This window comes from Pavona decussata, unplaced genomic scaffold (genome assembly GCF_977016875.1).
Source record: "Pavona decussata unplaced genomic scaffold, jaPavDecu1.1 SCAFFOLD_214, whole genome shotgun sequence".
Classification (NCBI taxonomy): Eukaryota; Metazoa; Cnidaria; class Anthozoa; order Scleractinia; family Agariciidae; genus Pavona; species Pavona decussata.
In genome coordinates this window covers 1,264,856-1,276,175 of record NW_028145619.1, presented here as the reverse complement: position 1 = coordinate 1,276,175, position 11,320 = coordinate 1,264,856, and the positions used below count along the sequence as shown (strand labels likewise).

Here is an 11,320-nt window from a genome sequence, read left to right as displayed (position 1 = left end):
TAATTAATAAAAACTTTTATCGCAGAAGACGAATAAAACAACAACAAGAAATAAGGGAACAAAAAAGAAGAAACAGTTTCTTTGTTTCGTGGATCGCAAATCCCCACAGCGCGCCCCATGAACAAATCAAACGTTTTGGCAGTTGCCTGCCTAGCAAGCTCGTCAAACCCACGATTCGTACATCATCGATCAACACAAAATAAAACGCACACCCTAACCCTCACCACCTATCCCTACCCTACCCCCTACTCCTTACCCCCGGAATAGACTTGCCGTTTGATCAATGAATCGAGTAGCTTCGTCGGGTCAGGATACAACCAGACGTAACTAATCGATGATCAATGACATCAATGAGAAATCAACTGATTAGTCATTGGTTATTGGCGATGATCAATGGGTAATCTATGAAGAAGAATTTTGTGGCCTATCGATTCAATGTCATTGATTATTCGTTGATACTACTGATTTCTCATCGATTACCTATTGATTACCCATCGATTACTCATTGATTACACACACATTATTATGCTGCACATCTCTTACGATTCCAGCATCTTTTAAGGTGGGGGTAAACCTGAAAGCCGTTTTCACGCCGCTTAGCATCGGTTTAATGGAAATATCTCGTTCACGTTTCAAGCAATCCAAAAACTCTTTGCCCATCCCGTGAATCTATGTTGTGGGGTGTTTTATGAATTTTTGGGTGATTTGGGGGTATATTTGGGAGAAGATAGTTTTTCTAAAATTAAGAGAAATAAGAAATATTGAAGATTTAGTGCAGTTTTAAAATTAGAATTTGTAGTTAATAGTTGATAGATGCATACAAGTTAGTCCACTAGCAACCTGGGGTGCTCTTGCGTGGGTATCAACTGTCTGCTGGTGCTCCAAAAATCATTTTCTTTCTTTTATCCCTCCTTTAAACCTGTTAAAATTCCATTCAAGTTCACGTTTACCCCCACCTTAAAGAGGGCCAAGAACATAGCTTTCTTAACATTCAAATCGAATTTACAGTGCCGGATACATCCATTTGAAGTAGAAACGAGTTAAAACGCGCCTTTTAACATGTTAATATAACAATAAAGAAAATGAAAAATAAATTGAGCAAAATGCTAACCCGTCTCTGCACCACACCATACTAGATGGCAAAAAATCGTGGCATCCTAAACTGGGACATCGAGAACAAAGGAAAGTCAAGATTGACAGGTTGGAATTCCTTTGTGTTCAAATCTACTACATTCTTTTGCCATCCAGTATGGTGGATTTTGTACCATGTGACCAGTTAATGCAAAAGGCCCATTTCCAGTTTGCATTAATACTAAAGTTCATAAAGTACAATACTTGAAAAGCAAAATTTGGTCATTATAGAACACCCATAAAAAAGATGCGAAGAGTACAAACTAATTAAACCCCCAGCATTCCCATTTCCGGTAAAAAAATTAAATCAAGACAACAGATTGATGGAATCAGTAAAACAATTACTCTCTACAGCAACAGATAAATTAGTTGAAAAAAAAAATCATATCGTTATTTTAGCTAAGGGACCGTTCATTTTTTATGAGCATGGGGGGGCTGGTGGGATTTGGTTAATTGCCACTACGAAACTGTATGACCCCCCCTAGCATGCAATTTTTTTCCACATGGCCCCCCCCCAAGCAGACAATATTTTTTTCTGATGACCCCCCCCCCCTCCCGCCCAACCAGAAACAAATCATACTCCTAACTTTAGCAAAACGCTTATGTACTGTTTATATCAAAGATAAACGTAATTGTTACTGTGATTTCTTTACAGTACTATTAAAAAGTTACCGTTCTCTGCTTAGGTAAAGATTTCTCTTGTTTAAAAAAAACCGTTTTATAGATAGCAACACGTTTACGGCAACGGCAAACCCTAAATTTCCATTTAGATTCTTAGAGGAACTATAAAAATTAATCAAGCAAATGTTTCACGTGAAATTACTCCCCTTCGAATAGAAGCAATTAATACACGTACAGATCTGACTAACAAAATACGGATCGAAGCATACCAATCAACGATTACGAGTCATATTAAACAGAAAAAAAAGACAGCGGACACAGAGATATCAGGCGCGTAGGTAAGGGTTAGATAGGGGTGTTTGTTGAGCGCCGGAGGCAAATCACAAATTTGTTTTACAGCAGCTTTTTAAGCTATATACATCATTTCTGCGGCATTGTCTCAACTTAAACAAGAAAGTTCAATGTACATTCCGCGCCCTGTCAAGTTCTGATAGCTATTCGATCTGCTGATAGTCATACACCAAGCTGGTAAAATGCATCATTCTCGGGTGTAGGCCTTCGAAACAAATTGACTATCTCGTCAAGATTGACAGGCATATCAGGCATATATACGGACATTCTACTCTCTTGCATGGCACAACTCATGTAGTTGCTCAACCTCCTCATTGTGCTTTTTCTTCCGCCATTGTTGATCTTCAAAGGGGGTTCGTTCGAACCCCTCGAACCCCCACTCCTACACGCCTGGATATTAAAGTACTGCTATTAAAAATGACAGTTACAAGCTTTTCTGAAGATGGCCTACGACTCAGATTTACCGTCAACTGAGGTCACCAACAACAGCTCTATTATAAAAAATAGGCAGTCTCAGACTGCATGTGTCTACTGCAGTACTGTGAAATGTGATATAAAAGAATTGAAGAAAAGGGAAATAAGACTGAAATAAAAACGAAGAGGGAGGAGTGGAAATAGGATAGAGATAAAAAAAATGGTTGTAAAAATGTTGCACAGAATACTGGTGAGAAGAGATTAAGCTGGTATCGTTTACCACAAACATTTTGTATGAAGAGAACTGTAACTTTATTCTAACATAAACAATATATTATATAATCTTACAACCTGAACCACAACTTTGTACTGAAAGCAATGCAGCAAAGTTCTAAACATAAAGTACTGAAAGCAAAGTTCTAATCTGAAATGTAGGCATAAAATGCAACAGAAATTATTAATTAATCTATACTGAACTTATGAATGGCAAGTATCATTCTTTAACCCTTTGACTCCTGTCGTGTTTCCATAGTTTTCGCATAAATTAACTTTTTCCCAGAGCGGTTTAAACTGAATAAAATGCGCAGTAGATAAATAAATATCGTTGGCTTCCAAAATTAACTGCATATTAAGTTGGAATGATTAAACAAATGTTTTCTGACGTAAAATAATATGGTTACCTATTAATCATTTGCCGAAAAACACACGTGAACGCAAAATTCATGGCATGTTGATGAAGACCTTTGGCATATCAAATTTCATCCGCTTATGCAAATTGTCCTTACGCATTTGTCGCTTCTCAAACGCATATATGAATTGACAAAGACACAAAAATCAACAAAAAGCTTTCCAAAAAAAACATTTTATTGAAATAAACGATGCATTTGCCATTAGAGGCAAAAAACTTTCAGTTTTTTTGCGTGCGTGCAAACACACATGTAAAATTTGAAGACACTCCGTGTTTGTTCAAAGCGATCACTCGCAGTAAATTCGGGCATGTTTGCCATGAAAATTACAGAAGTTACAGAATTCTGGTTCAAATCATCACTTAAACTATTTGTAAAAAGCAAATAAACATCGGAAAGCATCATTTACCGTATTGTCGCCATTGTCCTGATCCGCAAATACAATCGCTTCAATCTCGGTCAGTCGAGGATTAGCGTCGGCTTTCGATAGTATTCCATTTGGGATTCCTGTGGCATTTACACTTTTACACTCTTTCACTCTTTCACTCTTTCACTCAACCCGATGACATAGTGTCTACGCTTCTCTAGAAGCCGTAGACACAAAAACTAATCTGGATGTTCACACTAGGCATACTACTGAGTCTACTGATACTCCTGGGTTCAAATAATTTACTTACAAAGAAGTACGCTACGAGCTGCAGGCGAGAAGCGTGACTGATATTCTCACCACGTTTTGACGTCCTCTGTGCGTTATCAGAGTACAGACCCACGGCAAAATGGAATCTATTTGTTTTATACAATAACCAAGACATTTCGACACATTTCGTGAGCGAGCATCGCGTTGCCTGAGCTGAGTCAAAAACTTTCCAGCAAACTCAGTTTTGGACTACTACACACATGCAATTTTGATCTTCTAAATTAGAGTAAAATCCGAAAAAATTTCACTAACAATATTTTGAAAACTAACCTTTATTCCAGAAGGAAATCCTGTCCTCAAAATATTACTTCATGTAAGTCGCTTCACTGCGATTTGTAATCGATTACTCGCCATTACCGGATTTCTATCGGCGACATATTTCGACAAATATTTGCTTCCTTTTCACGTCACAACAAAGTTCTAGCTTTCCTATCCTGGTTGAGGTCACTCTCAACGGTCTTTGTCCAATTTTTTATTGAACAGTTTTCCTTTCCTCAGAAAATTTGCCTGTGTTTGTCCGCTACTCGCAAAAACAGTTTGCAAAACTTTGTTGACCAGTCGCTCTGGCTGGACTCTAATCTCGTACCCCGATCTCAGTCGTCGGTTCGGGAATGTCGAAATGTGAGATCTGGTAAAGTTCGATATAACGCCATTTCTGGTTGGTTACCAGAATTAAGAATGCCTCATTCTAATCTGCTCTGTGATTGGCTCTTTCCTTCTGTGTTTGGTTTTCGCTCAGTTCTGGGAAGAAACAAAAACACGGAAAAGTTTTCGCTCCGATTAAGATTGTCATGCGACGTTTTAATACATACATGCCCTTTGTGTGGGGAGAGAACAGTGAGAAATTGTTTTTTCGGAAGACAACAGCGACTTTAGCCGAAAAGAGTTTGCAGTAACGTTCAAACGGCCTTGCCAAATTACACAAGTTTCCAACACGATGGATATAAGCTTGCTTACTTTTGGCACTGCTTTTGGGGATAAAATGGAGGTAGGTCATATATTTTTTTTTTTGGTATTTCTTAACAAAAAATGATTTTTTTTAAAATGATTATTTATTTAGTAAACGCAAATTAATTTCCCCAAAATACTTTACCTTGAGTTCCTGAACACGCGCGCCGCATTTTCAGTTTTTGTCTTCTGCTAAAAGACTATTTTCCTTCTATAAATTGAACTGGACTTTGAGTAAGAGACTTCATAATATAATATTAGTCCTTTCAGACCAGTGTGCTTATTCCTTCAAGATCCATACAACATCTCTCATAGGACTTTGGAGAAATTGATAGAGTGTCCACACAATATTATTATTCATCTGCTGGTGAGATCAATATCCCTCCCACCCCTCAGCTAAGAGAAATGAAAAATGTCCGACTTATGACCGCCAAAATAATAGTAATGAAACCCGTACTACAACAGAGAACACCTTGTCTGAACCGATTAGGGCCCTTTATGTAAGTGTAGTTAGTTTAATTTTATCCCCTCTCTCCCACCTACTGAGTTAAAAAAAATTTGGATCCAAAATATAAAACTAGCCTTCCTCTAAAATAAAAATGGGGACATTGGTTTACATGTCTGCGCCACCTAATGTTTTGCAGGTCTATGCTTGTGATAGGCTTTAGAAAAGAAGTAGTTTTAAAAGGAGGACATGCCTCTTTGGATTTGACATCACTTATAGTTTTTAGAATCTTTTTGCCATTGTTCTTTTCTTCAAGATAGGGGAATTTCTCCATTATTTTATCATTAGTATGGAGTCCTTGAAGTACTAAACACACTTCATTCACTACTTCCATTGTTAATCCTTAGCACATTCTCTGATACAAATAGTTATCACTGGCCTCAGTTTCTCCTTTATTTCTTGTTAACTCTGCCTTAATTTCTTCCACCTGATTTCTAGAGAGAAGCAAGTTCCCAAAGTTCCTATCAGTGATGTGAATATCTTCAAGGGCTAAAACAGCTGGACACAGCTCAACACATAATTAAGAGCAATGACAGTCATTTCGGACAACAGATATCACAACAGCTGCATTTCTCGCACAAAAGCCAAAACCAAAGTGGTTATAAGCAAAAATTTTCCCCTGCACAGATTTCTGGGGTATTTACACTAATCTGTCATGATGGGTTGCATTTCTTCAATATTTGCACCAATATGATTGTTGTTAAAGTAAAGTTTTGATGTAGCAGGCTTCCCATCTCTTCCACTTTCTTGGAAAAAACTTTCCATGGTTTGCGGAAGACCAAAATGAATAAATTATTATCCTTCCAACACAATGAGAATCAAACCCCATTCCCAAAGATTGTGGCAAATAATATTCATTGTCAGTCTGTAGAGAATGAGACTGAGCCAAAAGTGCATTTTGAGGAATTTGGGGAGTAAGGTAGAACTGGTGATCCCCAAGCTTTCCACCCAAAAAGGCACCCCCAAATCCACACAGTACTAATGATGAGTAAATAATAGGCTGACGGGCTTAATTTTTGACATTGGTGGTGATAAGTTCATCTGCTATGGGCGAAAATATGTAATCAAACTGGTCAACATTACTTTGTGTTAAGATAGGAGGGCCTTTGTAGTACTCCATAAATCTTTCATATTCAAACTTTGTATGATTGTAGTTTGGTTATTTTTCTGTTGCTGTTGTTGTCATGACAACAATCTTCGCTGTAGGGAATACTGAGGAAAGTGTTCCTCGTTTGCTGTACTCTGAAGTTGTGCCCCCTGAACAAAGATGCAATTAATTAAGAAAAAACTGTAGTCATTCACTGGGATGTTGTTATTCTTTCCATTAGAATAAGACAATATAATTACCAGAAAATGGATAATGAGAAGGCTGAATAAAAAGGGATTCTCAAGTAACTAAGCCCTTTTTGACGCATGGGGTGGTGGAAGGACGAAGCATAAAAGAAGCTGCGATAATCACCAACAATATGGCTCTGTATTTATTAGCTTTTAACCTTTAAGCCTCAGTGTCAACATACAGTTTCTCCTTACTCGTCTCTACATGTCCATTTTTCATAGTAGCATTATAGGGAGGTTGTTGAAATATCAAGAAATTTCACCACTGGTGATCTCATGACCTCTCCTTGATTGTGTATTGATAAATATTAGGAGAAATTTTGATACTGATCACTACTGGGGCTTAAAGGTTCAAGGTTCACTGTTCTGATATTTTTTGTGTACTTGTGTGAAAAGTCCTTGAACATAATTTTGTGTTGCTGGTCTTAATATTAAGAAAAGTTAGGACCTGACATGGGTGCAAATATCAATACAAGAAAATTTTTTTTGCTCAAGGAATTGGCATCTACAAGGAATTTTCATCCAAGACAGACACTGTTTTCAAAGTTTCTTTTCCCCACCACTTCTCTGCAGTGGGTTTGTGTCTGACAGTTTGATTAAATGTTGTTTCCTGGCTATGGAAGGCCATGGTTAAGGAATACTTAGGAATTCATGGTTACTGAAGATCAGCTTACTGTGAAAGCTGTTGTTTTGCTGCAGAAATGGGTGACAGTTCATTAGAACACACAGACATGCACAGGAAAACAAATAGTGGAAATATTTTTTTTATTTGTTTTCTATTTATCTGCCATTTGCTACTTTTATGAGCCCAAAAGACCTTCACACCTTCCTATTATTATTGTTATTATTTTTTTTTTGCTGAAATCAAGGATTCCATCAGAGGTGAGTGCCCAAGCACCAAGATAGCTGCTTTGGACATAAAGAACCTTGTATTATTCTTAGTGTATCATCCTCTATGCATGTACAAATAATGCAATGCTCAGTACAACAATGATTATTTAAGCAGCTCATTGTGCCTTGCAAATCAAATGCAGATAATGACCTTTGTTCTTCATATCAAGAGTCAAATATTATTGGACTTGTGTATTATGTGGTTCTAATTTTCGAGTCTGTGGACTCCTATGTGTAAAATTATAACCTTTATTAACTTGTCATCAAAGAAGCAGTCGAGGGGGCATGTCCCCTAAACTTAACATAAATTTCAGGTGAAAACTTTTCAAGTGTTATGTGATAAAGGTGAATCAAGAACCACTGAAATGGAAAGCTCATCACTACCAAATAAAACTCTAATGGGAAACTCATAGGGACTAGCTCTGTTTGCTCACATGTTGCAAGTAACCAAACATTCTTCAGATCCCAAATCCAGATGTGGTACCTCCATTTCCCAAAAGAAATCCAAACTTCCATTTTTGAGAAAAAAAAAAAAAAAAACCCTTTAAAACAGCAAGGGTGTACTCGGTATTTTAATGTTGAACATAATTGGGCGCCTACCATTTACACGGACAGGTCTTTCTGGTTTGCTGGTATATAACCAAGACAGTAGCATGGTGTTAGGGCTAGGATGGTTCATGGTTCATTTATTTCACACTATTTACACAACATTAACATAGAAAGAAAAGTATTACAACAAATGATTACAAGATAAAAATAAATACAGTACAAATTATAAAATGTGTGTGGTGGTCAAAGTAGCAAAGGCTTTCTAGCTGACCACCACCTACTTTTAAGTAAACAAAGAAATGACACTGAGCTTTATTGAGATATTAGAAAATGTAGGAAATGTTTGTAGAGCCTAGGATGTACAAGAGAGAATTACATTTGTGTAAATTAAGGTATGTTCGAGATATACTGAACTGAGCAAGAAATCTAAACAGGACAAGCTTAAGAAGAAGAACAAAACAATAAATAAATAAAAAAAAAAGCAAAAAAACAACATACAAACAAACAAACAAACAACAACAACAAACAAAAAGAAAGGAAAAGGACAACACATCATCAGCAGCAACAGCAGCGACAACAAAGATCAAAATATAAGCAGACAATTATTATTATTATTATTATTATTATTATTATTTTTAACTCTATTATTATTACATACTATTATATTTGATCATTAAACAGAACATATATTATTTGATTGACAAGAGATGAGGTGGGCCTTATAAAGTTTCTTAAACCTGTTAAAAGTTTTTGTTTTTTTCAATGCCATGGGGACAGTTTCCCATGACAGAAGCAGAGTACTTAAAAGTAAATTTGCCTATGTTAGTTCTAACTTGTGGTCGGTGGAAATTAAGCTTGGCAGAATTTCTGGTGTTATAGGAGTGGACAGTTGTTGTAGGTAGGAGGAGGCCCTGTTTAGCTGGTTCATATAAAATTATATTATTACAGTGACCTTGAGTTGTGTCCTTTGGCCTGTAAAAGAAACCTGCCGCATTTACACAATCCATTTGGTTTGGAAATTTAAACCATTAACTTATGGAAGAAGGAGAATTTGTGTGACCAAATCAGCTGAAAGACTACAAAGAGAAGAAATAATTTTTACGTATCACTGGTAGACCACAATTTCTGAAACTTTGCAAATGAAAATATGACATGAACCATTTGACTTTCCAATGCGAAATTTAAAACCAAGATGCCAATCAGTAACTCTATTGTGCCTCATCTACAACAACGACCACAAAATTTTTCTGATAAAGCTTCGACAACAAAAACTCTCTGCACTGTCTGTTGCTACCTTTACCTTGGGGTGCACAAAAATTATGTGACATTTCCCTGCCTGTAAATTACAGTATCTTCAATACAGTTACCATCTAAGGCGAAAACTGGTACAGCTTACTCCGGTTGACTTAAGTCTTTTTAATTGATCGTCGATAAGCACGTTGATCTTGAGTGGAGAAAGCACAATTACGATGGATTTGTTCTTGGATGGTCTAGAAGGTTACAAAGGGTAGGAACTAATCTTAGTAAAAAAGTGATTTACCGCGCTTGTTGATTGCAATCTCTCCTGTTGCCTTTTTCGTTTTGGTTTAAGTTTCAAGTTTTGTTGTCCTCTCGACCGAAGAACGTTCCGAAGAGCACCCTCGAAAGCGAAAACCTCACCAGGAATGATCACAGTTACGAGCAGCACGGTGGACAAAGGATGATGGGCAGGCCCGTATTCCGGGCCTCAAATCGAACTTTACCAGATCTCCCCTCCGCCTGACCGTGGGAGATCTGGGTACGAGATTAGCTGGACTCTAGACTCTGATCACGTGCGCCGGTCACACCACTCGATGACGTCAATCGTGCGTCTATACTCTAATCACTCACTCCTCTAGACCAATCACAAAGCGACTTTTACACAGTTCATAGTATAATTAATACAAATATCCCAAGATCGTGGAAAGCACCATACATGCAGCTGTTTAGCAATCTTGTGGAAGCATGCAGCTCCGTTTCAACAGGACATTAACTGCATGAGCCTCAGGCTCATGCAGTTATCTAATGTAAAAACAAAAGGGCAGCAACAAATATTTAAGGCATATGGGTTTTCAATAAAGAGGGTGGCAGAGGGGGGAGGGGGAGTATCAATCGCGCATCACGTTTAATGTTAAATTGAATCACGCATCACCGAAAACAGTTTTAAAGCAATAACGCATCACGTAAGTAAGTGCACTAAGCTAATCATGTAAGATTCCAAACTATTCGAGGACGCATTATTGAAAATTGTATTGCATGCAACATCTTCTTAGATTGATTGTGTGTTAATTGATTTTGAGAGATACATGTATAAAGACGACTTACTTGTAGGAAAAAATGCTGAATGTACCCTGAAAGGTGAATCCTACGTTATACTGTCTTATTCCCTTCTTGTCTATCGTGACTTTTAGGTCAAAGAAAGTTCATTTATCATGGAAATCTAATTGGTAAATCACGCGTCACGCGCTCGTAAAAAAGAAAATCACGCATCTCGTTGTGATGCCAGTCACGCATCACGCACGGGTTCCATCACCCGTCACGCTGCTTATTTATTAGCCATCATGCGTCGCAAAAAAAACCCTTTGCTACCCTCAATAAATGCCACTAACTATTAGCTGTTGTGCCCTATTTGTCAGTCGGTTGCGCTTCGTAACATTTGATATAGCATTTCCAACGGTGTTCAGATTTAGTAGTTTTTCTGGCTCCAAGTCCTCGTAATGGTAAACGCTATGACAACGTTCCAAAACACAAACAGACAAGTGTAATACACACACACAAAAAAAAAACAAGCAAGTAAGTCACTTTTTATTGGAATTCTATGTAAGCCGTTTATTTGCATGTATTCCCATACAAACCCTCATATTAATTTTACGTGCCGGTGAATATAACTTTCTCACTGTTACCTAATCAGTTACAAATATATAGCTGTCAGTAAGCTTGGGATAGTTGTGAACAGGTATGAACGATAAACAGAAGACCAACGATTAACTGATGCTGTAAATTAGTGTTTTACTTGCCATCCCCCCCCCCCCCCCCCCCCACGCCCCAAAGAAAGAAATAGAGCATAAGGGCTTATCATATTCCACATTGTTCTGGAATAGCAATTTCCTACTTAGCACCCGACATGCATAACATACCTTTAATAGTAATCTTCAATGGCCCTTTTTTTTAAAT

General features: G+C 37.5%; 1 protein-coding gene and 1 long non-coding RNA gene across 2 annotated transcripts in view; one reads left to right on the top strand and one right to left on the bottom strand.

The window, feature by feature from the left end:
* Nucleotides 1-4,585: 4,585 nt before the first annotated feature.
* On the top strand, nt 4,586-7,989 carry LOC146460143 (uncharacterized). The gene is made up of 2 exons (XR_014857699.1): nt 4,586-4,892; nt 5,796-7,989. It is a non-coding gene; the product is annotated as an uncharacterized LOC146460143 (long non-coding RNA).
* A 244-nt stretch (nt 7,990-8,233) lies between these two features.
* LOC146460115 (uncharacterized) overlaps nt 8,234-11,320 on the bottom strand; it is a 457,503-nt gene continuing 454,416 nt past the window's right edge. Inside the window, exon 2 of the mRNA XM_085088384.1 lies at nt 8,234-9,924. The gene's annotated coding sequence lies outside the window, so the exon portion shown is untranslated. The remainder of the gene's footprint in view (nt 9,925-11,320) is intronic.